This window comes from Lagopus muta, chromosome 3, assembly GCF_023343835.1.
Source record: "Lagopus muta isolate bLagMut1 chromosome 3, bLagMut1 primary, whole genome shotgun sequence".
Classification (NCBI taxonomy): Eukaryota; Metazoa; Chordata; class Aves; order Galliformes; family Phasianidae; genus Lagopus; species Lagopus muta.
Window position 1 is genome coordinate 76453048 of NC_064435.1, and position 27866 is coordinate 76480913.

Consider the following 27866-nt stretch of genomic DNA (forward strand, 5'->3'; position numbering starts at 1 on the left):
CTCTGTGGTGTTTCTTCTGAAAGCCTAGATCCTCAGAGGTAGGTGAGTATTTATCTTTTTTTTTTTTTTTTTTTTTTTTTTTGTAATATTCTCCTATTGCACTGGTCCCTGTGCCGTTGCAAAAGGATAGATGAAAAAATGTGGTTTCACTGCTAGTGAAACAGTGATTTAAACAGCACTGTACATTCTTTGTAAAAAGAATACTTAGTCAGAATTATGCCTGAGAAACAATGTGAAACTGCTTGAATATTTGCTGTGGACTGCCAGCAGAAGAGCACTGGTGTTAATGGTGCTAGTTGAATCTCAGGCAAATAATGATTTAACCAAATAGAAGTTCAGAAAGAACACAGAAAATAAAAAAATGCACATATGCTTCAACAACTTATTTCTGTTTTTAGGGGTTCTAGGGAAAAATTAAGGCACTTCACAGCAGTTATAGCTATGCAATTTCTAATACTGGAGTGGGATGAAGAGAACAATGTGCATCTGTTGGCTAATGGAAGTGGGAAATATTTGGTAAAGCCTTCATAGCATCTAATTTGTCCTTTTCACTGATGAACTCATAATTTCTATGGGGAGGGAAGTCATTTTATAGCAATAGTATAAATGTATAAACAATCTGTCACTTTGTTCACATTTATTGCAAGAAATAAATGTCTGTTATTATGTCCAGGAGTATATATAATCAATGTTTCATGGGTGTAATGGGAAGAGAATTCAATGTATAATATATTCTTAAACATCCTGACTTTTTCCAGAATCACATATATAGTTTAGAGAAAATGATATTTGAATCTATGAACTAAGTGCTATGTTTTTGGTCTGGTGGTGTATATCCAGTTTTCTCTGAGTATTCACTGAACAATCTCAATGGTGTATTAGTAGGTTAAGACAGAGAGATAAGGTACCAATAATAACACCCACGACTGAGTCAAGGGGGCTGATGTGTGCACTCAGAAGCAGGCAGAGCTACATTTAATTGCAAAAGAAACAAGACAGTAAGATGCCTTTTTGTACACCTGAGTATAAAAAACAAACAAAAACAAAACAACAACAACAAAAAAAACTTTGAAAGAGTTTAATTAATCTCTAGAAAATGGATGTGTAAGCGTTCCTTGTGGTGTACAGTTCTCTCATGGAGGATGCTCTGGAAAGAACTCTTAGGGAATTGCTACCTATTAGTAGACTGTAATGAGCTGGGAAAAGCAGCAAAAACAGTGTTTTACCAGCACTTCCTGGTGGCAAGTATCCAGGACAAGTGATTTTAATCGAAACACAATACCCTTGTGGGCTAGCAGAATTTTGAAAGAGGGATTTGCAAAAGAAGATGCAGCGGAGGTGATTAAAGTTCATGTTAACAGGTGCAGTAACTGTAAGATGCTGCCAGTGGTCAAATATGCACTATGGCAGTGAGTGTTCTAAAATGAGACAAGAAAATAATTCAGCCTGATTAAACTGCCCCATTCATATTTTGGCCTTCCTGTATTATCGGCAGCATGCAGCACTGCTGTATTCCCCACAGAGCACCAGGTGGGTTTTTGCAGGATTATTAGGTAAAAAAATCTAGGAAATAATAATGAATAAAGAAATGTTAAGGTACAGTTACAACAAATTAACATTGAGTATATTCAATGATACTGAAGTTAAAGTAGTTAAAACAATTTGGAGCTAAATTCTCACAGGTATCTTGCCACAGAGAATATTATATTCTGTACAGCTACAGCATGACTAAATTCAGCATACTGCTTTAAATGTAGGGCACCAAATTGCCAGAAAATATTGAAGAGATTTCAGAGAAGAGGATTAAAATCAATTAGGGAGGTGGAGGGATCGTTTAGGAGCAGAGATTAGAAGAGTTAAATATGCATAGCTTGGATGGTTGACAAAAATCTACTAATACATGACGGGTAAGAAAACATCAGAAGACAGAGATTATTTAGGGAGCTTAATGGAATAATAGGATATGATATGTCCCAATCTAAGTTCCATTATTCCAACATAAACCATATTTTACTCGACTAAATAATTCCCCTGACAGTGATGTCTATTAGGCTGTCACAGGACTGGCTTGCGCAGCAAGGTTAGCTTATAAATTGCAGTGCTTTTCAGAGATGTGACAATACATTTTCTTACAGAGCAGAACTTCAGCAACAAATACAAAACACAAGGCTTGTCAGGCTCTGCAGCAGCAGCTTTTGCCCTACCACTTCCTTCTCTTTCACCTTCTTTTTTGTTTTGCTGTCTGCTCTTGACAAACTGATGGCTCTTTTGGTTCTTTGCCACTCCAAATGACACACCTGGAGCAATTACACTCTGTCTTCCAGGACCAATTGCTGTCCCCATCACCCAGCGGCCATTTCTCACAAGCATAAATAAGAATTTGGATAACAAAAAGGTAACAGAGATTGTAGCTACAAACATCCAGGTGCAAAAAGAACAAAAGCAGAAAGGACAAATGTGTGTACATCTCACTTTTGCATCCATTTATTCAATATGTAACAATCCTTTCAGTTTGGAGCAAACCATACTGTGATACAAGTTTTCAGTTTCGTTTGAAAACTAATAAGTTACAAATGAGGTAAAAGTCCCATTTCTAAAACTAAACGAAACAAAATACTTGCAAATGAGCAAGATGCTATTATTTTTACTACTATGTTCAATTATTTTGTATCTCTGATGCTCTTCATTTCCTTATTCTCTCAGCAGCTCTTTCACTACGCTATTCCATCAGAAACTGAAAGGTATTTGAGTTTATGTGATAGCTTCTCATGGTTACTCACACTCACCAATTTCTCTAGTGAGCAGCTTAATGCAACTCAGTTAGTAGTATTGTCTGACAATCACAAGTTTCAGAGAAAATATCTTTTTGGTTTTCTCCCTATTGCTTTGTGTGCATGTGTTCACACACGTGGCACATGTGATTTGCCATTTCAAATGACTTTTGGCTCTTACTGCAGTGCATACTTCATGAACAGCATAGAAGTGAGCAAGAAGATCGATGTGAGGCTTTCTAACAGTAAAAAAAAAAAATACAGTATAGAATACATGCTTCAGTGCCTTATATCTTAATCAAGTTATCTTTCAGGGCCAGTGGATATAAGATAATGTAATGTCTTGGCATATCTTTATGAGTACAGAGACTATATAAACAATTTTCATGAGGTTTATTTTTTGTATTGTTCCTATGTTGGGAAAAAATAGACAACAGAAATAAAGGCAGTTTTTTTCCAGAGAAAGCTGTAGAATCAATGGACTTGTACAATCCATTCAAAATAACAGTAGAGTATGGCCCAATTTTTATAGTTGTTAGGCTGAAAAATTACAATTGGCTGTTACAGTCTTCTTAAATGAGATGCCATCAAAATGTTTGAGATAAATTTGTGTACTTACTATGTGTTTTCCTATAATTGATGCATTTGAGCAAGGATCACATCTTTGCCTTGTGAAATGTGGGTTGCTGCCGCCAGGTCTGCAGCAGTCAATGACACACTGTTACCAGGATGCTTGAGCCGACCAGCTCCCCTTGTTGGTCTAAGGAAGCCCCTTTTCCACCCTTCGTAGCTGTGAGACCGTGGAAGCAGGCCTGGCACTAGTGGGGTGGTCAGAAATTGAGTGCATTTCCTTGTCCTGCTCTGGCAGCAGCAGTCATGCTCAGGGCTACTGATGGATACCTGCAGACAGACCAGCAAGAGCTGCATATCTTATTATCCCTTTTTTTCTTTCTTAACCTTCTTTTTCACCACCCTTACATCTTCTTTCTCTACCCTAGTCTCATTCCAGATGAGTAACCTGCTCTGTTTCCTTTTTTTTCCCTTTGTTCCCAATTTTGTGTCAACTGTGCTCATATTTGGATTTTATTATACAGTTACCTTGGCAATCTCAGCTTTATCTGAAATTGCTGGTGTAGTTACCTCGGTTCTGCTGGTCTTGTAAAGTTGTTCCCCAAAATATGTCCAGTGATCCTATTTAGCTAGCTCTGAGGTTGGGTCATTTCTCATTTCTCCTTCAGCCCCTCTTTATCACCTGTGACACTCATATATTCCTCGTGATCCTGTTTCCAATTTTTATCAACTTCTCCCATGGTTTTCTGTCACACCCATCAATTCCTCATACTATTTCCCATTGTCTTCCCTGTCCTTGCCAGTTAGCTGAACCTCTCCTAAAGTAGCTTTTTGCCTCCAGCCCTAATGCTTTTCTATGTTATTAGAGTTTAGGTACTGAAACTTTCATGAACTCAGGCGTGCTGGAGGAATGGCACTTACAGTGTGTGAATACATTGTTCATTGGGTAAATAGTTGATGCTGCTGCATGTGCTTCCCCAGTGAGCAAAGTTTATTTCAAAAACAACATAGCAGATATCAAGAACAGCTTTTCATAGTTAGGTTGCAAGATAACACATTTATTAAGCTTCTTTTCAGAACTTAATGACCCCCTCAAGACTTCTTCGTCCTTAATGGTACCTCTTATTTCCAATAGAGGAGGATAGGGAGCATACAGGGATGTACAGATCACAGAATACCATAGGAATTTCCAAGAGGATGAGGCAGCACAATGCCTCCAGGCTGTAGTAGGCAGCTGGCAGCATTACCAGCTGGTGGATGGACGTCTGTCTTGACATCTTGACAAACATTAGCCACAGCCAGCTGGTGAGCAACAGAAAAATTGGAAGAGGGCCTGAAATCTGATTGCCTCTCTGGGCATTTATACACACTTGAAAAAAAAGACTGGTGGTAATGCAGCAATTGTATGTGATGACTGTGTAACCTCCACCACCTCTTATTATGTGTTAGAAAACAGAACTGTCTCTTAACTACTGTCATTTATATTTTGACAAAAGAGATTCACTGTTATGAAAACAGCATGCATACTTAAAACAGTGTGTAAGAAATGGTGATTTTTGAAACTGTGCAAGAGGTACAGTGCCCAGGAGCACTTTATTGTCTTTATTATCAGGCAGCCTGGTGATGTCTTTTCCTTATAGTATAACGCATATCAATGGATGGCTTTAGTTAACAGTGGGAAAACTCGAACTGTTATCCTTAGCTGTAGGCTTGCAGAAATATATATCAATTATTTTTTTTCAATAGATCTAAACTTTAATATAATATTTAATTAAGATATTCACTTTACAAGAGGCAACTGCAGTGCAAAGGAGTTAGAGTTCCTTGGAATGTGTGACTCTTATCTGCATCATATTGATCAGAATGTCAGAAGAGGTGAAAAAAATGCATGTGATCACTCACTGGTGTAAAAAAACCAGCATAATTCAATATTTCAGTTTAAGAATATAACAGATTAGAAATACCTGTTCAAAGAATTATCAAAAGTAGAAGTTGATTTACCCCAAATTAAAATTGTATGTGGAACAAATGCATTACAATTTCATTAGCAATGGAACTCAAAAAGAATTGGATCCCAAATTATTATAACTAAATTATTGTTTTAATTACGCAAATGTGTTCATTCTGACTGTGATTAATAAAGCATTAAACTGGATTTCCCTATCTCTTTCTACAGGTGTGCAGTTTCCCATTCCACTCATTCCTTCCAATATGCAGTGCTATTGGAAAAACTTCTAAGACAGAAATATTTTATCTTGCGATTGGCTCAGCAGCATAAAGATTCACTACAGTAACAGGACTTTTTGTGAGTTCCGGGAGGCTTTTTTTTATCAATGCTATGTTTTTGGGTTTTTTGTTGTTTTTTTTTTTTTTTTAAAGAAAGTCAGATCTAGGAGTTTCCAGCCCTACGAATGATTAAGTCCTAACCATTTAAGAATGGTTATTCCTTCAGTTGAAGGCTCATAGCAAGAAGATAGTTCTGTGTGAAGTAATACTTCTCCCTGCTCCAATAAATAACAAGTGAAAAGGAAAAGGAACTGAAATGATGGTATTTATTGTTTATAATAACACAACACAAGAGTAGCTGTTGTGATCTATCCAAAAGTATATCTTTCCCCATGCCTTATATCAACATCTCCTCAATAATTGATGCTTTGGGAAGCAAATGAGTCAGGGGCAAGTATAAGCAGATATTGCTTTATTAGAAACACTCAGTTGACAAAATTTGTCATGCAGTGACTTCCTAAGGAGAAAGTTTGGGGTATTTATGCTTACTGGTCTTTGATATTTTAGTTTCCATTAATTGTCTAGTCAAAATATGAGTCTACATAAATTTCACCATTCGTAATATCCTGGTGCAATAGTTTCCATAGATACTGTTCAAATAAATGCCTGTCTCCTTTCTTTTTGCCTTTCCTCTGCCACTAAGTGTTTCTTTAGAGTTTTATTGTTCTTGTTTATGTGAAAGACATCAATCCCTTTTTTGTATTTTACATGCCATTCATTATTTTATAGCTAATTGCCACGATTTGATTAGTCTTTTTCTAAGCGTAATTAGTGAAGACTTACATAGTGGCATGATTCCTACTTTTTTCCCATTTTTTTTTTCAGAAGTTCCATGTTTCTATTCCTGTTTACAGACTGCATGGCTTTTATCACCTACTGTTTAGACATACTTCTGTAGCTCTTCATAATCATCTCTCCTGCTACTGTGAAAAACTAAGTAATGGCAATTAAAAATGTAAAAACAATACATATTTACTTATTAAAACTCTTTAGTTTTACCATTTTGGAGAAAAACAATTTCTATCACACTGATTTACAAAAGACACTTTGAATTTTTTTCACAGAAAGGAAACTGAAACTTTCCTAGCTATTAAACTTAGAGGCAAGGATTATTAGTTATTTTACAATACATATTTAGAAGAATGACAAGATCTATAAGGTCTGTCTCTACCAGTATTTTATTGTTATTCATTAATTAAAACTAGAATTAGATCAAACTAATGAGTAAATATTGCTTTAAAATTATGGGTTGGTGTGTTTTTAATGAAAGAGGACAAAGGAAAAATGTAATAAACATTCTTCATTTCAGGAATGAATGTATTAAGACTGGAATGTTTTTCAAAAATAAAGACACAGTCATATGTTTCAGGTTGCATGAATTATTTTGGTGTGGCATTAAAGATTCTGAAAGCACGTTTGGAAACAAAGTTTAGCTTTATTCAACCCAATTTCTTTCTGCACATTATTTAAGTTGCCTGTCAGACTTAAAAATCCACTTTCCTCTAAGCTTGCTTTGCAGTACTAGCCAAGAGGAAAACTTCTGATAGGGTTTAAACTTATGCTGCGGATATTATTTTAAGCATAGGTTCAGAGGAGACCTTAAATATTTGATTATAGATTTTATGCAATTTTCATGCTCTGAAGCTGTGGTTTCCAGATTCCTGTTTTCACATATTCTTTCTTTCATGCATCAAACATACCCATCCTATCTTGTCATCAATACTATTTACAGATTCTTAGAATCTTTATTGATAATCACATTCAGATGCAGAAAGTATATAGCAGAAAGTGCAAAAACTGACAGACTGCATACTATACTCCTCTAGATGGATAGCATATGCTGTTTGTCATTAACCAAAATGGCTGTATTCCTTGACACCTCATGAACCATGAGGAAGATATGGAGCTCTTTCTATATTTCATTGTCAAAAATATAATATTTAGCATAAAAAATGAAGCTGTTCGTGTTCTATCTTTGAATAATGATTTGCTTAAAAGAATAACAAGTAGTAAATTATTTAAATATTGTTACATGCAGGTAGAAACCAAACTTTCACAATTAGAAGAAAATTTTAAAAATCAAATTGCTTGAGCTAAAATTCTGAGAGTATTCAGGTATATGATATTATATATATATTTTTTCAGTCTACTTCTGTTTCTTTCTGCAAGACTTGATGAAGTCTATTTTAATTGCACAGAACTGCATTCTTACAATTTTCAGTACTATAGATCAAGGCTTTTTACCACTAGAAAAGGAAACGTGCTTGCGAGACTTGCAAACCTCAAAGAACATCACAAAGCAGTTTCCTAATTACTTCCAAAAGCAGTGAATATTTGAAAATTTTCAATAATGAATTCTAGATGCGACGATGACATTAGGAGTAAAGTTTATCAGGAGTAAACTATTTCAGTTGAAGTCTATTTAGGGATTTCCCTAAAATAGTGTGTGCATGTTTCCTGTGTTGTTCTCATGTTCCCAAGAAATGCTTTCAAACGTAAAACTGTCTGCAGAGTGTTGTTGTTTCATTTTGATTTGAGACAAGGCATTCCTTACCAGTACATATATTTATTAGCATTTTATCTAATTTCAGTATAAGCCTGGATCCCTTGAGATTCTACTAAATTTCTATTACAGACCTTATTCTAAAGAAAAATTAAATAGCCATAGCCTGACAAGACTATGAAGGAGAGAAGGAAGTAGATATTCAAGGAGCAAGAACACAATTTTCAAGTATATTTGAATTATATGGATGTAATTATTTCATAGTTTGTACATTTGGATTGGAAATTAGATACTAAAATAACTTAAATATGAAGTAGTATCAAAGTTTTCTGGGCAATCTGAATTTAAAAAATTGTTATGAACTCTTCTGACTTTTTTGAAAGTTACGGAAAATGACTAGATAGCTTTAAGACAGTTGGTCATATTAAATCAAAATTATTTGTAGGATTATGGATGTCACTCATGTTCACATAGCTTCCAATTTCACAGTCCACAGAATGAATGACATTCAGTTTGGCTGCAGTGATTTCTTTTTCAGGCAGTTGACACAAACACTGCAGCCAAGCTGAATATCATTCATTTATGTCAAACAGTTGACATAAACAGTATTTTTTGTATCAGTGAAAAGCTTGAACCTTACAAAGCATCTGCACTGAATTGTTAGGACAATTCAACTTCTGCATTACAGATAAGGTCTGTAGGGATTAGTGATGTTCCACTTCTTTTCTTCCTCATTTGTTCCTGTCTGTCCATGACCCAGGCAGACCAGGCACCGAGAAGCCAGTTTAGACCATCGTAACCAAATACTTTGAGGTGCTGTTGCTCATACAGTAGCAGAATTTCAGTAGTTTCCATGAAAGTAAACAGGCAATCCAAGCAGGTTTGAATTGGAGTACACAAAGGAGAGGTGCCGTGTCCCTACAAACATTCTCTTATGAGATGACAGTGACAAAATATGAAATTTTATTGGAGAACTTAGGTGAGCAAAAAGTCTGTTCATATACCCTTGTTAATCTCAAGGAATTTTTAGAAATACTGCTTTGCAGGAATTCTTGGGTGAAAATCAGCAATGTATGTTCCCCCTCGGTTTTAGAAAATATATTATCTTTTTTTTTTCTTTTCCATACCTGAATCAGGTATTGCATTATTTCCTTTTTCTCTGCTGTTGTAGGAAATGTGATGGGCACTTTCTTCGTGGTAATTTTTTAGGTTTTGCTTTTAAATATATTTTACCCAATATAAATGTGTGTTTTGTATGATGAAGTAATGCTATTGCATTTAAGTATTTCAGTCATTAACTCTTTCTTACTTTACTGTTTTTAAATATACTTTCATTGTTCTTCTGTGTCTCCAATCATCTAAGCAAGCATTATCTGTCTTCTAAATAACTGCATTTCTTTTAATATATAGAGAAATCTATAGTTAAAGCATTTTTCATTAAAGGTTTTAGGGACAAATATTCTCTCTTTGCCTAAAACTAAATGGTTAATATTAGTATTTGCCACATGAAAAGTGTGGCTAACACTTGAAAAAGTGAGAAGTCTTATTTTACATATTTTTGTTTCTTTGATTTTCTGGAACTGAATGCTGCTGTGTGAAAGAAGTGCATGTGGCATTTTCAGCCTTAAAAACTTGTAGTTTTATTAACATTGTGGAAAAATGTTCTTTCAGAGAAATTCTGTTCAATTTCATCTACTTGCTTCCACCAACTCCTCGTGTCTCAGGACCTTATTTCAGATCCTTGTAGTTGTCAGTACCTGCCCCAGATTAGTCCTAGGTGGACTGTGCAGCCATTTCCCCAGTCCTGTCCCCATCCCCATCTTCTGCTCCTAAAGCCCTGACACCTTCAATAGCAATAGAGGTACTCTTTGTCATAAAGTCTGACAAACCTAAAAATTTACGTATACTGATAGCTTTCACTTTAACAGAGCCAAAGGGATGGGAATGCAGCAATGTATGCTGGACAAAAAAGTCCACTGGCTTTTTTTGTTACTTTTTTTTTATATAATTGCATGGAAACCATTCATTTTTTTCTTTCAGAAAGGAAGTTGATTTTTATTGATTACCAAAGCTATAATTTTGGTAGTACTGAAGGTACAGATGTACAGAGTACTCCCCTCTGCTCTATGGCAGGTGCTTCACCAACCATTTAGCTACTGATGGTTCATTCAAATTTCTGCTTTTTGACATTCTGAGATAGAAAACATTCAACCAATAATTTTTTTTATCTGAAGGTTTCCTAAACAAAGAAACAAGAAAAAGAAGTCTGCATTTTCTTCTTTTTCTTCCATTGATGTTTTTTTCCATGAAAGCATTTAAAACCAAATCCTCTACGGATTAGCAGTTTTTCTTTTGTTTCATAGTTGTAGTTTTCTATATTCAAAACCATTCAATGATGATATATCACATTTGAATTTATTTGCCTCCTTCTCATTCCCTTGTGTTGGATAGTTGCCCATTTGCAAATTCTTAGCTAACTATGTGTGCAATCTAATACATGGTAAGAAACAAGCAGAAATATATTCTGTTAATAGTAATTATGACTTTAATTTCATTACTTGACTTTTTAAAGTATTGAGTCTATTTCTAGATGTGTTGGAATGAAATTAAAAATAGCTTTTGATTTGGGAATGTTCTTTACTAATGTAGTAATATCTTGTGCTAATTATCTTGGGATTAACTGTATCAACTATTTTCATTCTAGAAGACAGAGCTACTATGTAAATTCAATTAATAGTCTGTAGAGAAGGTTTACCTGATGAGTCCTTCAGAATGTTTAAAGATCACATCTTGATGTAGCAGATCAAACTGCATCTTCTGTGAGGTCTTATTCTCTGCTCTGGCAGAGAAGGAAGTAGAACATATGCTTAAGAGCTTTGCTGGTCTGGGACCAAAGCATTTAGCTCTGGCTGTGTTGTGAAGGTCAAGGAAAACAGTTTAGAACCATATGGACATAGGTTTAAGTCCGTTTACTAGGATTCATTATCTGGTCTTCAATAATAATCAGAATCCTAAAAAAAACCTGAAAACTGAATTAAAAAAATAACATCAAAACAATCGTCCTTCAACATATCTTCTGACCTACTGTAATTGTTGTCAGATGTTCTCAGAGATCAATGGAATGGCAAAGCCTCCATATCCTCACAAGCAGGCTGTGTGGGGCTTATGATAGTATCAGCACTATTATCCTGTCTGGTAGTGGTGTACATCAGAGCACTGTAGAAATATAGTGTGTTGTTTAGGTTTCCTATAAAACTGGTAGCATGCCAATGAAAAATTGTGGTCAAATTTCTTGTAATGGTTGAACCAAGAAAAAAGTTTAATTGGATTTCAGTGCCTTCAGTTATAATTACAATGGAAAATTTTCAGGGCTTGTTACTGACTGGATAACATCACTGATATCTTTTCAAGTGGCAAGATATGTTTTACTATGAGCCAATCTTTGCATCATTAAGCACAAGAATGGTTTTATTAATTAATAAAGGAAGCAATAATGTGTTTTACTTTGCATTGGTGGAGGAAATATGTTAGAGACTGTCATTAAAATCTGAGTCCAGATGATGTCAATCTCTCAAGCATTACTCATTTAAATGAAATTAGAATTCTAGTCCTAGGTCAACAATGAAGCTATGTTTAGGATGTATGTTTAAATATTTCTGGAATAGGGATCATAAAATATTGTAAATGTTAAAAAATATTATAGCTTAAGAGTAATTGTTTAGCTTAAATTCATTTAAAGGAACAGTTTTTTTTACTATCATTGCTATTATTAATTTTAAAGCCTAAATACTTTTTGCAAAAGATGCAACTACATAGCCAATACATGAAAGACAGCAGCATTTAATATCTTTGTCTTTTGTGCCTTCATAAATGTAGTCAGATAAAAGTCAAACACAGACCAATTAATGATACTTATAGATTAGTTTCACAGTCCAAAAAGTACCTTTTTCAGCATTACAATTGGAAACCACAATATGGTTAAAATAATCTTCTACCTGTCATCTTTCCTATTTTAGAAATAAATGCTATCATGCTATCATGTATTTCTCAGAAGAGAAGTAACAGCTGGATGCCATTGTTACAGTGGCATAATGTTTGAGAAATGATAGTCTGCATAGACAATTCCTAAAAAAAAAAAAAAAAAAAAAAAAAAAAAGCTTGCTTACTCTTAAGAGACCTTTTTCCCAACAAGAAACAGTGAAGCTACAAAATTCATTTAACTTGACAAATTAGATTAGTTTAATCTTTGTGAAGAATATTTTCCCTGGCTGCCTTAGACATGCTGTTGGAGCCCATTTACTACTTCAGGAATGAGTAAACTGACACACATACACAAAAAAAAATCATTTAAATTTTCTTCGTGGCAGAAAAGAGGTAAAAAGGGAAAAGTCTATAAAGAATCTAATCCAATTCTGTTATGATTCCAGACTGTAATAAAAAAGCAGGGTTGACACAACAAAAATGATTTAGATTAACAGGTACATTTGGAAAGCTCATTAGCCTTTCTTTCAAGTAGGCAGGTATCTATCAGTATGCATATAGGCATGTTGACATTATTGTTTGGGTCACTAGATACATATATCTTTTCCTGGAATAGAAGGAAAAGAAGAAAATTGTGAGGCTAATGGTAGAGGCCAGAACAGTTTTTAATATCCATCAAAATAAACTAGATTGCTGCAGTTCTGTGAGTAATACAGTGCATTGAACTTGGTATATAGGGCATAATAAATGAAAGTGACCATTCATTTCTCTGAGCATTGCTCAAAATAGGCAGCTTTGGTTTAAGGAGGCTAGGGGGCATGGAAATGGAGATATACTTCCCACAGCAACTGGCAGTCAGGGCTAGGTGTTCCTTAAATCCATATTTAAACCAGTTTAGGTGTAATCAGTGTAGATGGCTGGATGTATTTGACACTGCAATGTCAGTGACAAAAGATAAAACAGCCCCATTATTCCCTCACTTGCCCTCTTCTCACACCACTCTTGGGCAGATGCCGGTAACCATAGTCTAGTCAGTTTGTTCCACCAGCAGAAAGAAACCCAACAAACAAAAGAGATCTTGCTTAGCATGTTGACAAGATTCAAAACAAGATCACCCATAAATGAGAGGTACTGCAAAGGAGGTGTCAGAATAATTGCGATTTGGGGTTAAGTAGAACTGGCAGTCACAAAGGCTATGGGTTCTGTCAACTCTGGATTAGTCAGGAGCTATGGAAGGCAGGAGTAAAAAGAAAAAAAGGCTGAGTTTTGCAAATTTAGTGAAATCCTACTTGACTTGTTAAGCTACTTAAGCTCTGATTATCATCTTATTTCTTTGAAAATAGAATAATATTTTTAGTAATCATTATATAGGAAATAACCTGTCTTCCTGCCAGTCTTTACAATTAATGTGCTGAAACTTTTGCAAAACCAGGATGCCTGGAACTAGAAATAATTCAATATTTTTCTAGTTTTCCAAGTAAAAGATTTGAAAACAAGTCCTCTCTCTCTCTCTGAGAGCACTTGAATGTGTATATAGAGAAGTAGATATATCTTTATTAAGAGAGTGCTTTAAACGTATGGCTGTCAGATATGCAGGGTTCATGTGAGAAAAATCTCTAACACTATAAGCTCTTGTTGGCTGTCTTAAAAAATACCTATATATACCTGGGTATTTTTCAAGTCTATATTGAATTTTATGTTTTACTCTTAGTTTAATTGTTAAGTTAGAGTGTTGTTGCTTTTTGCTAAGGAGATAAAAATATGCTTTTTCTTACTGTTCCTTAATCTAGAAAATTAGGTACTCTCAGACAGACATCGAACTGCTAATTGCTTTTACTTCCTGGTCTAATAGGCAAATGTCAACAGAGTTTGATGAAATGTGATATTCTGGCACTGAGGATATTTGGGCCTCTTGGCAAAACACTGTGCGATGGTGTCTTGCAGTGCCAATAGCACTGAACTTGCCTGTTGCAATGGAAAGGGCCTTTGGAGATATATGGTGCATCCTACTTCAGAAAGATGGGTAAGGACTGAATTTGCACTAGAATCTCAGAATCTTCCCTTGGTCTTTGTCCTTCAACCATGGCAGTCCAGCTCTGTGCTTTTACTAACAGCCACCCTGTAGGAGCAGGCTGTCATCAAGTCCTCTCAAAGCCATCTCTCTTCCAGGGTGAACAAGGCCTTGTCCATCAGCATCTTCTCACAGGGCATGTGCTCCTGCACCCAGCCAAGCCCCAAACTAGCTTAGGGACCTTCTCCTGAACTTTTTCTGACTAATCAATGCCTTTCCTGCACTGGGGACCCAAACCGGATGCATTACCTAGATGTTGTCTCAAAAGTGATAAATAAAGGAGTATAATGGCTTTAATGTCTGGATGGACGTCAGTGATGCGTGGTGTTCCCCAGAGGTTGGTGCTGGGACTGATACTCTTCAGTACCTTCATCGATGATATTGATAGTGGGGTCAAGTGCACCCTCAGCAAGTTTGCTGATGACACCAAGCTGTGGGGTGTGGTTGACACACCAGAGGAACAGGATGCCATCTAGAGGGACCTGGAAAGGCTTGATCAGTGGGCCCAGTTAAACGTCATGAGGTTCAACAAATCCAAGTGCAAGGTCTTGCATTTGGGTTGAGGCAACTCCCAGTGCCAATACAAACTGGGGGATGAAAGCATTGAGAGTAACCCTGCTGAAAAAGACCTTGGGGTACTGGTGGATGGGAAGCTGGACATGAGCCAGTAATGTGCCCTTGTAGCCCAGAAGGCCAGCTGTATCCTAAGCTGCATCAAAAAAAGCTGTGGTCAGAAGGGTGAGAGAGGTGCTTTTGCCCCTCAGCTCTGTGCTGGTGAGGTCTCACCTGGAGTACTGCATCCAGTTGTGGAGTTCTCAGTAATAAATGTGGCGATAAAACATGGGGGAATGGTTTCAAGCTCAAAGAGAGTAGATTTAGGTTAGATATAAGGAAATAGTCTTTTACAGTGAGGGTGGTGAGGCACTGAAACAGGTTGCCCAGTGATGTGGTTGATGCCCCATCCCTGGCGACTTTCAAGGCAAAGCTGCATCGAGCCCTGGGGAACCTGATCTAACTGTGGTGTCCCTGTTCTTTGCAGAGGAGTTGAACTGGATGGCCTTCAGAGGTCCCTTCGAACTCTAAGGATTCATTATTCTATGATTCTGTACTCCTTACCCTCCATCTCTTGCCTGTGTTCATGTTGCTATCTATTGGCTTGATGATACTCCAATTGAATGAGAGTCTAAAATGTTTTATGGAATATATTACAATACCTTATTTTATATTTTCTTTGTATAATTGTACACTAGGTTTGGTTTTGATTTGTGTGCATATGTGTTATTTCATAATGATAAACCAGATTTGCATGACCTTATTTTGTCCTTAATCCAAACTACATCTTGAGATCAAGCTATACTCTTGCATTTGATCTCGCTTTCTTCTCAGGAACCGCGCTAGTGCTTCATTCTTACATATATTACCATTGTCTGATCAGAAGGTGATGCTATTATGGATAGTTTATGGGAATAACATAGAAGGAAGGGCTGATGCTTATACAATAGTGTGATAATTTTCTATGACATATTTCACCTCTAAGCATCTCAGAGAGCTTTATAAATTGATTTATATTCTGCACACAAGGATAATTTCATCCATTTTCATTAGCTGTGCAGCAACACTTCAGTTTAGGATAGGAATTAAAGGCTATATCCAACCCAAAATGCAACGTGAATGTACTCATAAAGCATAACTTTATCAGCACTTCTATTCATTCCCTTTCAGTGCTGTATCTCTAGCAAAGCATCGTTCCTAAAATATTAGGCAACGGAAAGATATACTGTCCAGATGTGAAATGCAATTGAACGTGTTCACAAAATAGTTGTAGCTTGTATTTTTATGCAAAGAATCTATCAGGACACAGTGCATCTTGTAATTGTAATTTTAAAATGTATGCTTCTGTTTCTGTAATATTCCTGGTCAATTCTAATTTCCTTCTAGTTTTTACAGTGATGTGACACGATAGGTATGACTTACATGAAAGTATATATCAGCTAAGGTTGTGTTTGTCCAGTGGGATTCACTTGAGGACTTTAGAGTAATGAAAGATTTCAGGAAATAATCATTATGATATCTAGCCAGTTTCTTCACTGAATTTATTCAGAATCTTGTTTCACCACCCATTATTATACTCTAAATTTGTATTAACATACTTTTTTATTTATTAAGATAAAGGCTGTGTCTTTGCATAGGCAAAGATGTTATTTTCTTATTGGTTTTTAACTTATTGATAGATTGTATTGAACTCCCACGTTTTTGTTGTTTTTTTTTTTTTTTTTTTTTTTACAAATACCTTTTTTTTTTTTTTTTTTTCTGAGATAGATGCCAGACATTTGGCATATTTCAAGGAATTTGAGATGTTTAAGTCCAAAACAAATCTTCCAAGAAACTTTCCTCATACCCCAGACATACTCTGGTAGATAGAAGAAACTTCTTCTAAAGTTTTAAATAAAAATGCAACCAGTAAGTTTTATCACACAGTGGCTGAAACATCACTGAGACTACCTCAGTCATCAGGCTTTTGTAATTTTGATGCATAACTTTTTCTGATACCCAATGGTCACAAAGTTGTACTAAGCACAGAGAACCTGTTATCTGAGTGCTGGTGACTAGGATAGCATAGTGGGGAAAGCTGATTTGTTGAATTTTTATCTTTAGCTTCACATCAATTGAACTCTTCCTCATGAAGAAGTTAATATACAGGAAAGAAGTCTGTAGTCTATAAACAAAAGTTCATAAGCAAGATTTTAAAATAGCTTTCAGGATGCCATCTGGCTATAAAATGAATTTGCCTATAATGTTAACAAATTTAATAATCTCAAACTTAAGAGGTTTTTTTGTAATGTATGCAGTATATATCTGAATTTTTTTAGAAGTCAAAGGTGCTATTTTGATGTTATCACATATTTTAAATACTAGCATGTAAGGGACCAATGAAAGCACTTTCTGACGACTTACAGCTGAGACCAGAAAGCTTGAACTTGAAATGACAAATTTTAGTAACTACGAAGGTTTTCACAAATACTAACGCCATTTGAATATAAACTATTTTTCATGTTAGAAGTAAAGCGTTGATGAAATAGCAGAAATTTTATAAACAGTGCAGGTTTTTTGTTTTTTTTTTGTTTTGTTTTGTTTTTTGTTTTTTTTTGTTTTTTTTTTTTAAGAATTATTAAATTGTCTGCATGGGAAAAAAAAAAAAAGTAAATTCAAAGTGGGAGGAGAAAACAAGCACATCCTAAATGCAGTTTGGGAAATCACAATTTCTTTCTGCTTGTTTTTTGATGAAGTAAGCAGATTAATGTTCTTAATCCTTTGCTGGAAAGAACAGTTAATAACCCTTTACTGTAATTTTTGGTTTTTTTTTTTCACCTTCCTTAAAAATACGATAGCTATCTGTGGTAGTCCAGTCTAACTGACACCTGTGCAGAGTGGTGATTATTCACTACTCCTTTGTTCATAAATTCAACACAGCTGCTGGTTCTGCTTTTTGTTGTGAAGTAAGAAGCCACACAAAGCAGTTACTTGTCTGTTGTAGCAACAGTTATGAGACAGACTTCTGGGCTAGAGCAGGCAATGAAACTTTTAGCTGTTGTATTTCAGCAGTGGCAACAGTGACATTGAGTCACTTCCACTTGTACAGATTTTAATGAGCAAGACATGCAGGCTCTTGTTTATGACTGGTGAAAATACACAGCTAATGGCTGTGACTATGTTGAAAAGCAGTGTTTTGTAGTTGAGACTTTGCTCTGTCAAACAGCGTTGTTGTACTTTTTTTTTATCTGTTGTAGTTTCCGTGGGCATCAAGAGGAAGCATTACTTTTGGAGCAACATACTTATTAATATTACTGTAGAGTGGTACAGAAATACGTAGAAGTATTACTCAAATGCTCTTGTATTGTCATCCTTTTGCATAACATATTATCTTCATCCAAATGCAATGGCTTTTCTAAGTCTTCCATAATTTATCATGTAATTCCAGAGAATCATATACCAAGACAAACAACCTGATGCAATATGTGTCGTTATCAATTTTGCTAAATCCATATCTTGTCCTTGATATTTACTGTTGGTGGCATCTTCTCCCCCTCCCCCTCCCCCTCCCCCTCCCCCTCCCCCTCCCCCTCCCCCTCCCCCTCCCCCTCCCCCTCCCCCTCCCCCTCCCCCTCCCCCTCCCCCTCCCCCTCCCCCTCCCCCTCCCCCTCCCCCTCCCCCTCCCCCTCCCCCTCCCCCTCCCCCTCCCCCTCCCCCTCCCCCTCCCCCTCCCCCTCCCCCTCCCCCTCCCCCTCCCCCTCCCCCTCCCCCTCCCCCTCCCCCTCCCCCTCCCCCTCCCCCTCCCCCTCCCCCTCCCCCTCCCCCTCCCCCTCCCCCTCCCCCTCCTTTTGATCTATATATAAAATTAATTTTTAACTGCAGTCATCATTTCATAACTTGATTTGAGTAGATTTTGTTACAATCTTGTCAAATTGGTTTTAGCTATTTATATGAATGACTGTATATACACAATAAATATGTTACTGAATAGAACTGTCCTTTATACAGTCATACTAACCATGATCAAATGATAATTCTGAGTCCCTCCAGGTGAATATTAACCTTAAATCCAGTGGTAAATTATGCTATCATTGTGATCTCAGAAAGCAGATCTGGATAGCTTTTGTGTTTTCAGATATTCATTTTTCCAAGAACACATTACAGTGACTCCTTTATATTTTTTGTAGAAAATAAAGTGTAATCTGATTTTTCAAAACATTTATGTTTTGATTCTATTTTGTTGAGCTCTTTCATTGAGTTCTTATATTAGAAAATATAAATTTATTTCTACAGTTGTACTTCAGAACTTCTTTTCTTGGAATGTTCCCATAACTTCATAGAACCCAAGAAAGTAACTAAGAAGTCAGAGAGGCAATCACACTGACTGATATTCTGACTGCTGTGTGAACCACAGATAGCATTACAAAGACTAGCAGTAAACTCTTACTATGGTCTTTCAGGATAACTTTGCAGAATGTTTCTGTAAATCCATGGGACAAAGAGCTGTACTTCAGTATCAGTGTTTATTTCTCTCTGCTCTCCTTTATTCCCTTTATTATTATTATTTTTTTTTTTTTGGTTGTAGTGTAGATAATCATGTTTGCTTTAGAAAACCAAAAGTGACCTCTGCTTTTAATGAAATTTGAGATTCTTCCTATATGTGGATAACAGCAGTTACTGAGTGATTTCATGATAGATAAAGGACCTATAGCTTCTGTTCCCAAGGGGTATTATTAGAGACCTTAAGAATTCAGGAGAGAATGAAACAACACGAGTGCTATGGGCTCCATTATGGGTTTTGACAGGATGACATTTGTATCGCACAATTCTTTACTGATATCTGACAATCTACGTTTAATGAAGAAAAATATCTGTTACTTTGATGTAGAAATGGAAGCTTGGTTCTGAAGAGCCAATATTTACCTCATGCAGCCATTAGCTCTGGAATTGTGGGCTAATTACAGCCAAGTTAGTATTTTTAGCCTACAAGGTAGAATCCTTCATGCCTATGTATTTGTGAAATAGGATGTATATGTTGGCAGTCGACAAAAATAACAGCAATTTCAGTTGCTGTTGTTGTCAGCAAGACTTGTTAGCAGCAGCTTAGTGCAGGATGAGCAGAGCACTGTTGAGGTCAGGTCAGAATGCAGCTGCCTAAGTTTAATCTGCCCATTGTGGCAATTATGGAGCTGACAGTGGCTATTTAATAGATAAGAGATTGGAGAGACATCTAATGAAATCTTCTGAAACGAGTCAGTGCTGCTTAATATGGTGTTGGAGTGCTGCAGTAGTTCAGACCAAAGACAGTCTCTGCTTTCCTTGAATCTGATTTAAGACAAAAAAAAAAAAAAAAGCGTGGATTAATCAGGTTTTGTATAAGATCAGAATACAACGTGTATGACTACCCTGCAATTGTTCCTGGTGTGCTAGGTGACAATGTCTGAAAAAACAGCATAATGTTTAAAAAGAACTGTTTTTTATAATAACCAGTTTTCACAGGATTAAGGCAGCTAAGCAAAGAACAGTGAATCAAATCTGATTTATAATCTCCTGTAAATTTTGTCTTGATGTTTAATCCAATATTGCCTTTCTTTGGGTTTATAAGAACTGTTTCGAGTTTATAGTGTTCCAGTGGGAAGCAAGGTGCTGTGGATTTAACAGATGATTGTATAAAGGTGGGGAAAGTGCAGCAATTAGAAATAATGAATATGAGATAGTAACTAGTCCATGATAGTTAATAATTGAAAAGAAAACATCAATAATGACCATTAATGCTTGAATAATATTCGTATCTCTTTGAGTATAAGAGTTTTCTCATTCAGCAAACTCAGTTTAAAAATAAGAGAAAAAAAGGAAAAAAAAAATCCTTCAATTTTCCTGTAATGCTGAAAGCCCGTATATCTTTGGACAACAAGTGTATAATAAAAGGAAACCAAGAGCATGCAAACACTTTCCATATTAATTTAGCAGTCAATTCACCAAACATTTCTTACCAGTTTTAACCTTTACCTTTTAACTTCTGGAAAAGTTAGGGTCAGATTTGACACTTGATAGTCTATATTTAGAACCTGTAGATCAAATTCCTGTAGAGAATTAAAATATTCCCTCTTGGCAAACATTGCTATAAAGATACAAACACAGTAAATGTAAATTTTTCTGGTTCGCTCTGTAAAAGCAAGCAGGCAGTTAGTTTTCTGATGGAGAACTATTATTTCATTGAATGCTCAGAGCTACTTTCCACCTTGAAATATCAGTGAACAATTCCATAAACTGCTAAGCTAAAAAAAAGTCCATGTGTTCTACTTAAAAATACCTTATATATTTTAATTATAGATGCAGCAGATTTTTTCCTGTTCACTGTTAATAATGCTGGTACCAAATATAAATACATCAATGTTTTCTAAAAGAAACTGAATGTCACCATCAAGACAGCTTATTAGTCAGCTTCCCACCAACTCACCCCCAAAACACCCTATACAAGAAAGTTAAGATACAGACAGGATATCTGAAACCAGTCACTATAAATACTGTCTTTCAATTAATCTCATTTTCAACTATAACACATGTACCAACTGACAACATCTTGAGTGTATAAATATTCTCATTTCTCAACCTTTCACACCTTGATAGGCTTACTTTGCCATGAATACATCACAAGATGTTTGCTTTACAAGGGATATCAAGTAAAAACAGGGCTAAATATACCTGTATGAAAGTCAGCCATAGGAACGGTAATAGTAAATGCATTATGGTCAGGGTGGGAATATGGATAATGGATATTTGGACTTTTGAACATGCATTAGCATCACCAGTAATTTGATGAGGGACATTGTTTTATTTTAAGATCTTGAAGATGTCTGGACTTACTTCAAAGACAACTGCTTGTCTGTTGTTTCATGTGAGTTTCTACTGTTGGCAGCAGAAAGGGAGCTCACACAAGCATGTGAAAGCAGCCCACCCATTACAGAATGCACCCTGTCGTAAACCGATTTACTTTGCTTCTTGGAGTATAGTGATACATGATCTTAGAAAAGTGACTTTCTTTAGTGCTGACTGTGAAACTTTACTGCCATAAGGAGAAAAATGTAGGCATAATTCCCAGTGCCACTCTGTTATTCTTTCTGTTATATCCTCATATCTTCCAGCTGCTTACTGTAAAGTACTTCTCCAGTGGGAGTTAAAACCAAAATATACAATCATCCTGAACAATTTTGCTATTTATCCAGGCTATTTGTCTTCTGCTTTAATGAGCTGTTTATCTGATGGCTCACGTTTATGAAGCTTTTATTAGTGTTTGGGACCCTCAACTCAAAAAATTAGTTACATTGATCTGAGACTGTATATTGAAAGTCAGGGAGCATAAAAGCTAAATCAAATAAATCTGTTTCTTTTGTACTAACAAACTTTTTCTAGCAACAAGCACACAGGCTGTCTGTGCAGATAACAGCTCAGTTGCAACCTCTATTCTTTCATATTTCTCTCATTCAGTTTTCTGAATTTCTCTGATTTTCTCAGAGATTGAATGTAGGGAAATGTCAAACCTTACTCTTAACAGTTAAAGAAGAGAGCTGACCTTTAAAGAGGGTGCTTAAGGTTGGTAGCCGTGTTCTTCAAGCAGTTCACCCAGCCTTCTGAACTGAGCTTACCCTTTACATGTGTTACTAGCACGTCTTTTACATGGAGTCCTTCCATCATTATTTTTTCTCCGTATTGTCTTTTGGCTTTTCAGCCACTCCTTTTCATTGTGGATACCAGTTGTTGAAACTCATATGCCTGAAATCACAAAAGCCACTAAAGCAGCCAACTGTGACTGGCTGTTATTGACTATTTTTTCTGAAATACAAAGGTTAAAAGAAGAGCTGCCTTTTAACTGTGCAACTTTTTAATGACCTCTCAACTTGCTGTTCCAAGGAGAAGTTAAAAAAAAAAATAAAATAAAAAAAATCTATGGAACTGCAAAGTGGTCTACAGCAACAAAAGGTATCTTTCTTTTTCTTTAAAACAGTCAACTGTTCTTTATCACTCATTGTCAAATAATTTTGTGGGTATGTGAAGTTCTTTGTACCGCTTTTTCAATTTATGTGCTCCTATCCTGTGTTTATCATGCAGTGTTTGCTGTGTTGTGTTCCAACATTTTATGAATCACTAGTGTTTTGCCCAGTTTCAGTATGTCTTTGTGTGGGATCATAACAAGATTGTATCATCAGCCATGCCAAATCCTTTTTGAGGAAAGGATAAAGCTTTTCTGAAAGGACTAGTAATTTTAAGTCCCCTTTAGTTATCCAAGAATAAGTAACAGAACAGAATCAAATCAATTGAAATTAAGAAACATTCTCCCTGCTAGCATCCTTGCAACCATTAAGGAAAGACATAATTCACTCTTCTTTTTCCTACTTCAAACCAAATTCTACTTTCTTACATTCACTTTCAGACAGGTGGGAATGTGTAAGTCTCATTGGATTGCTGTGCTACTGCTTTATAATGTATTAACATGGAAGATAAAGTCAGAGAAGATTCTGCAGAGCTCATGACCAGCCAAATTCAGGGCAAAAAATAGAATGGGAATCTGTTCCTTCTGCAGAAATTTTCTGGTGAGACTAGGTTCTTCAAGAAGCTGGGAAGAGAAACCAGAAGAGTGCGAAGTTGTCACCCACTTTCATCTCTGGCATTATTTCTGAGTTTTGGTTTCTGCTTTTGTTTTGTGTTTTAAATTCAGTTTGCTACTGGTGTCTGTGAAAAGGCCTTGCAGAAAATCAAAACAAGTACTCTATCCTTTGTTTGCTGAATGGTTTCAATCACAGCATATGTCAAAATACCACCTTGCAAGGCTTGCAAGCTCAGCAAGATTTAGATATAACACATTATCCCTGACTTGCAAATCTTTACTATTATTGTTTTTAGCTATTTTTGTTGTTGTTGTTGCTATTATTTTTCCCCTCCTATAGTTTCTTTTTTTTCCCAGACCTCCTGCTGAGAAGGTGGCAGATCACCTGTGTACATAGCAGCAGCACTATGTGGAAGAGCTTTGCCCATGGGAGGCTGCAAGGATTCTGTCAGGTACACCCTGTCACACAGTGGGATCCTCCATTTCCAAAATGTTGTTTTGACTAACTTCTCTCATTATGCATTTCAGAAATAATTAAACTTTTTGATAGAAGACCCAAGTTCAATCTCATTAGTTGCTCAGAGGAGAAAATATCACTTCTGTAATCTTTGTGAGGAAAGGCAATTTTCACTTTGTTATTACAAAAGAGTGATCAAGCTAAAAGATGAAGAAGAGTTACTAGTAAATGTAATAACTAAACTATGGTAACTCAGTTGTATTTGTTTTCAATTTAACTGAAAAATAAATTCAAACAAACAAAAAAACCAACAACATGAAATGCCCTGAAAGACATTGTGCTTTTTTGTATACTATTATTAGCAATGAATATGATATGGCAGGAAGCACTCTTACCAGCTTTCTGAATTCTCGCAACCATCACAGGACATTTGCCAAATTAAATTCCTGAGAGAGAAAGAACAAATCCTGTACCACAAAAGTTAAAAACCTGTAATGAATTTTCCCCTATAGAGGTTAGAAATGCAGCTCTACACTTATTATCATCGTATGCTTTTTTATATTGCTATAGGATCACTAATTTATGTTATTCTTTACTTTTTACCTCAGTAATGTCTTGTCAACTTTCATTTGGCTAGGCTAAATAAACCAAGGTCTTTCCACATCTACTTGCAGAGTAGCTTAAGCATTTCCCTAGTTAATCTTAGGAATCATCTCCTTCCACAATAACTTTTAATGAATACCTTCTAGATCCTTACCAGTAACATTTAATCCACTTCATTCTTGGATAACATTGATCTGTATAACACTGGTGACCAGTTGATCAATACCTAATGCCCTTCACAGAAAAAAGGGTGATCACGCTTTCAATATTTCTTTTGGGGCTAGTATTATATAATTATCCAACAGCATAAGCTGTTCTTTAGAATTCTTTATTTATGTTCTGCTATCCTTTGCCAGGCTGTTGGCTTTTGTATTGCAAATGTGAGTATGTCATTAAAATTTGTATGATACAGTCTCTTATGTCCTTCACCTTGTGGAAACACTTGACATGTGGCTGGGTAACACAGTGCCCCATGGCAAGTCTCATATCCTTGTTTCAGGCTGTCCCCCCACTCTGTAGCCAGGACTCTCTGGACAGCTTTCACTTGTACTATGGAACTTCAACTCTTTTTTTCAGGTTCCCAGTTTTTGTAGAATTGCCCTTTTTGATTAGGAACTTTACTTTTCTATAGAAAGCAGTCTTCCTGAAAATGAGTTTTGACAGAATAGATGTAGGGCTGCAGCTGTCAACTCAAAATCTTTTTAAGAATTACCCTTATTTCCATCTTAATGCCAAATTTAACTCCATCTCAGTAAAACACATCCTGCATGTAGCACACCACAAGTCAATTAATTAATTTTTCATAGGTTCGTTGGCATTCCTACTACATCGTATCTTGAGAGAGAAGGCACGAAGTTAACTCTTTCTTACCACTCTTTAGATGGGAAGCTGAAAGTAATTCCTTTGTAATTTTCATTATTCCTCAGGTTATAACTAACGTGTCAATAGCAGTGTTCTGCTGAAGTGCTTCAAGGGCTTATAACAAAAAGATGAAGTGTGGTTGAGGACAAGCATTGTTTTTCTAAGCCTACTCTTGATAATATTTATTTCACTGATTATGTCAGACCAAGAAATCAACTTGACTGTTGTTTAGACAGAAGAATGAATTTAGTTTTGCTGATTTTTCCAGAGGAATAAAAGACAGGAAGTGTTAAAGTAAAGGAAAAATGCAGCTGACAGCCTGTTAGCCTTTAATTTGTGTTTTTGTTTTCTCAAGTGAATAGCATAAAATTACTTCAACAAGTGTTTCTCCAAATTTTATGATGTAATAAGACAGCATATTGAATACTCTGCACGTTTCTATTTGTTATGTCCCTTACTAATGCAAAACAATTGACTGCGTGTTGTCACTCAATCTCAGTGACTGCTCAAGTAGTGATGAAGAATTTTGTTGTTACTGTTCTCTATGTTTCATAGAAATACTAGTACCAAACTCATGGTTAAGTTTTTGGTTTGTTCCGTGGCATGTATTCGGTTAAAACTGAGTTTTCATCTCATTTCTGAAGTTTAAAATAATTTTTTTTTTCCATAAGCAAAATATTAAATGAACCTTTAGGGTATAATTTCTGATTATTTGGAATAGTTTAAGTATTTGTGGGACTGATGCAAAGTCTACTGGGAGTAATAAACTGACTCTCATGGATAGAAATGGAGACCCTGGCAACAATTAAATTGCATCCTTTCTGGAATTCTCTAGACATGAGATGATTTCCAAGACCCATAATTTATAAAAGACTTCATTTTAACATTTCAAATATATGTAGTCTAAGTATACAAAATTAAGAGAAAAATCATAGTTACGCTAGCATTTGTAACCATATTTACATAAGATTGTTCTATTTCAAAAGGCATAATGGAGATCATATACTTTGAGTAATACTTCATTTATTAGACATACAGGCATAAAAGCTTACAGAATTAAAGCAGAAAGAAACCAAAGCTAGGGTTTCATTTCTTAACACTAATTAATTTGTATTCATATTTCTAATTATGAGAAATAATTTTTGTTTTTGTTGTCTTAATATATATAAAATTAGTTCAAGTGAATCCAGGCACAGAGCTGTGCAACCCTTACCTTTGCTTAAAGCAATACATTTTATGATTTACAGAATATGGAGTGTTTGACAGAACACAGGTGTTAATGCAAAGAGCAAAAGTCACTTTGTTTTTGGAGGAGGGCTTGATTTAGTCTCTCTCTCCCTCCTTTGGTTCGGGACATAAAGAAGTAACAGGAGTCTGTCACCTTCTAACTTTTTTTTTTCCTCTGGCAACCTTGTGTAGGGCTTAAACTGAGTTCTGACACAACTCATATGCAACAATTTGCATTAGGTTGTGTTTGTTTTCACCCTCGGAAAGTGTTCTCTAACGTTCAGCAAAAATGATGGAGCACAAAATGGCCTGGATTGAGTCTGGAATCTTACTTCAATATTTCACATATTAAACCTAATTAAGGGTTTTGGTAGAAATCTCATTGTATTAGCTGTATTTTTATCTCTTAGCAATTTACCAAACTGAGATTAGCTTTTTGGAAGTAAAAAGTATTTGTAGAAATGTTAAAAACTTATTCTCTTTACTTTATATAGTTACTTGAAAAAATAACAATGAAATGTTATTGAAAGGCAATTTCTTTCTTTTGATCTTCTTTTGGATATTTTCATTAGTGCATCACATTGCAGAAAGAGAAGAGAAGGTTGTTTTTAATTTGCATCTGTTTCTTTTAAATTAAAAGAATAAAAAAGCCTGTATTTTTTTCTTGATAGTGACATCATTCCAGAGCAAAAATTAAGTGGAGTTAATAATAGCAGCAAATGATTTCAAGAAACAAATCATGACTCAGAAGCACAAAATATCGTGAGATCAAAGTCTCACAAGGACCTGGGAACCTCATGGTTCATTTAACCAGAAGAAAATTGATTCTCAGCGTCTTATGGGAGTGCAGCTCATAAACATTTTGAAAGCCAAAATGATTTCTCAGTGTGTGGAATTTTAACACCTAAACCTCCATTAAAATCTTTCTCCTGCTGGCGATGTCTGAATTAGGAATAAAGAGTATTTCTGAAAAGCAGAGGTTAAACTGGTGGGGAATCAAAATATTAGGCTAAAATATGAGTATTTCAGGTTTTACAGGTTTGGCCTTTAAAATGCAGTTTTAACAATAATGGAAAGTTTCTTAGTTTCCAAATCAAGAAAGGCAAGATTAAATGCTTAGTGAGCCTGGTCTACATTGCCATGCCACCAAGACTAAGTAAGGAAAGATTTCAAAGGGAAAACTCTGCTCAGATGAGAATATGATCTGTGAGGATTTTTACAGATCTCTACAAGAGATCTTAATGAAGAACAGTGTCAGGCCTAGCCACGAAATCTGTAAGAATAATCTATTCATAAAGAGGTCATGCAGTAGAATATCTGTAAGAAGGTTTTTCTGACTCTTGCTCAATATATACAGACAGAAAAGGGAAATTATTGCATAAAATACTTCAGGTACAGAA

The 27866-nt window shown here is 35.7% G+C and overlaps 1 long non-coding RNA gene across 1 annotated transcript; it reads left to right on the forward strand.

Moving 5' to 3' along the window:
- LOC125690883 (uncharacterized) lies at positions 1 to 26848 on the forward strand. The gene is made up of 3 exons (XR_007375819.1): positions 1 to 42; positions 23676 to 23770; positions 25305 to 26848. It is a non-coding gene; the product is annotated as an uncharacterized LOC125690883 (long non-coding RNA).
- The last annotated feature ends 1018 nt before the right edge of the window (positions 26849 to 27866 follow it).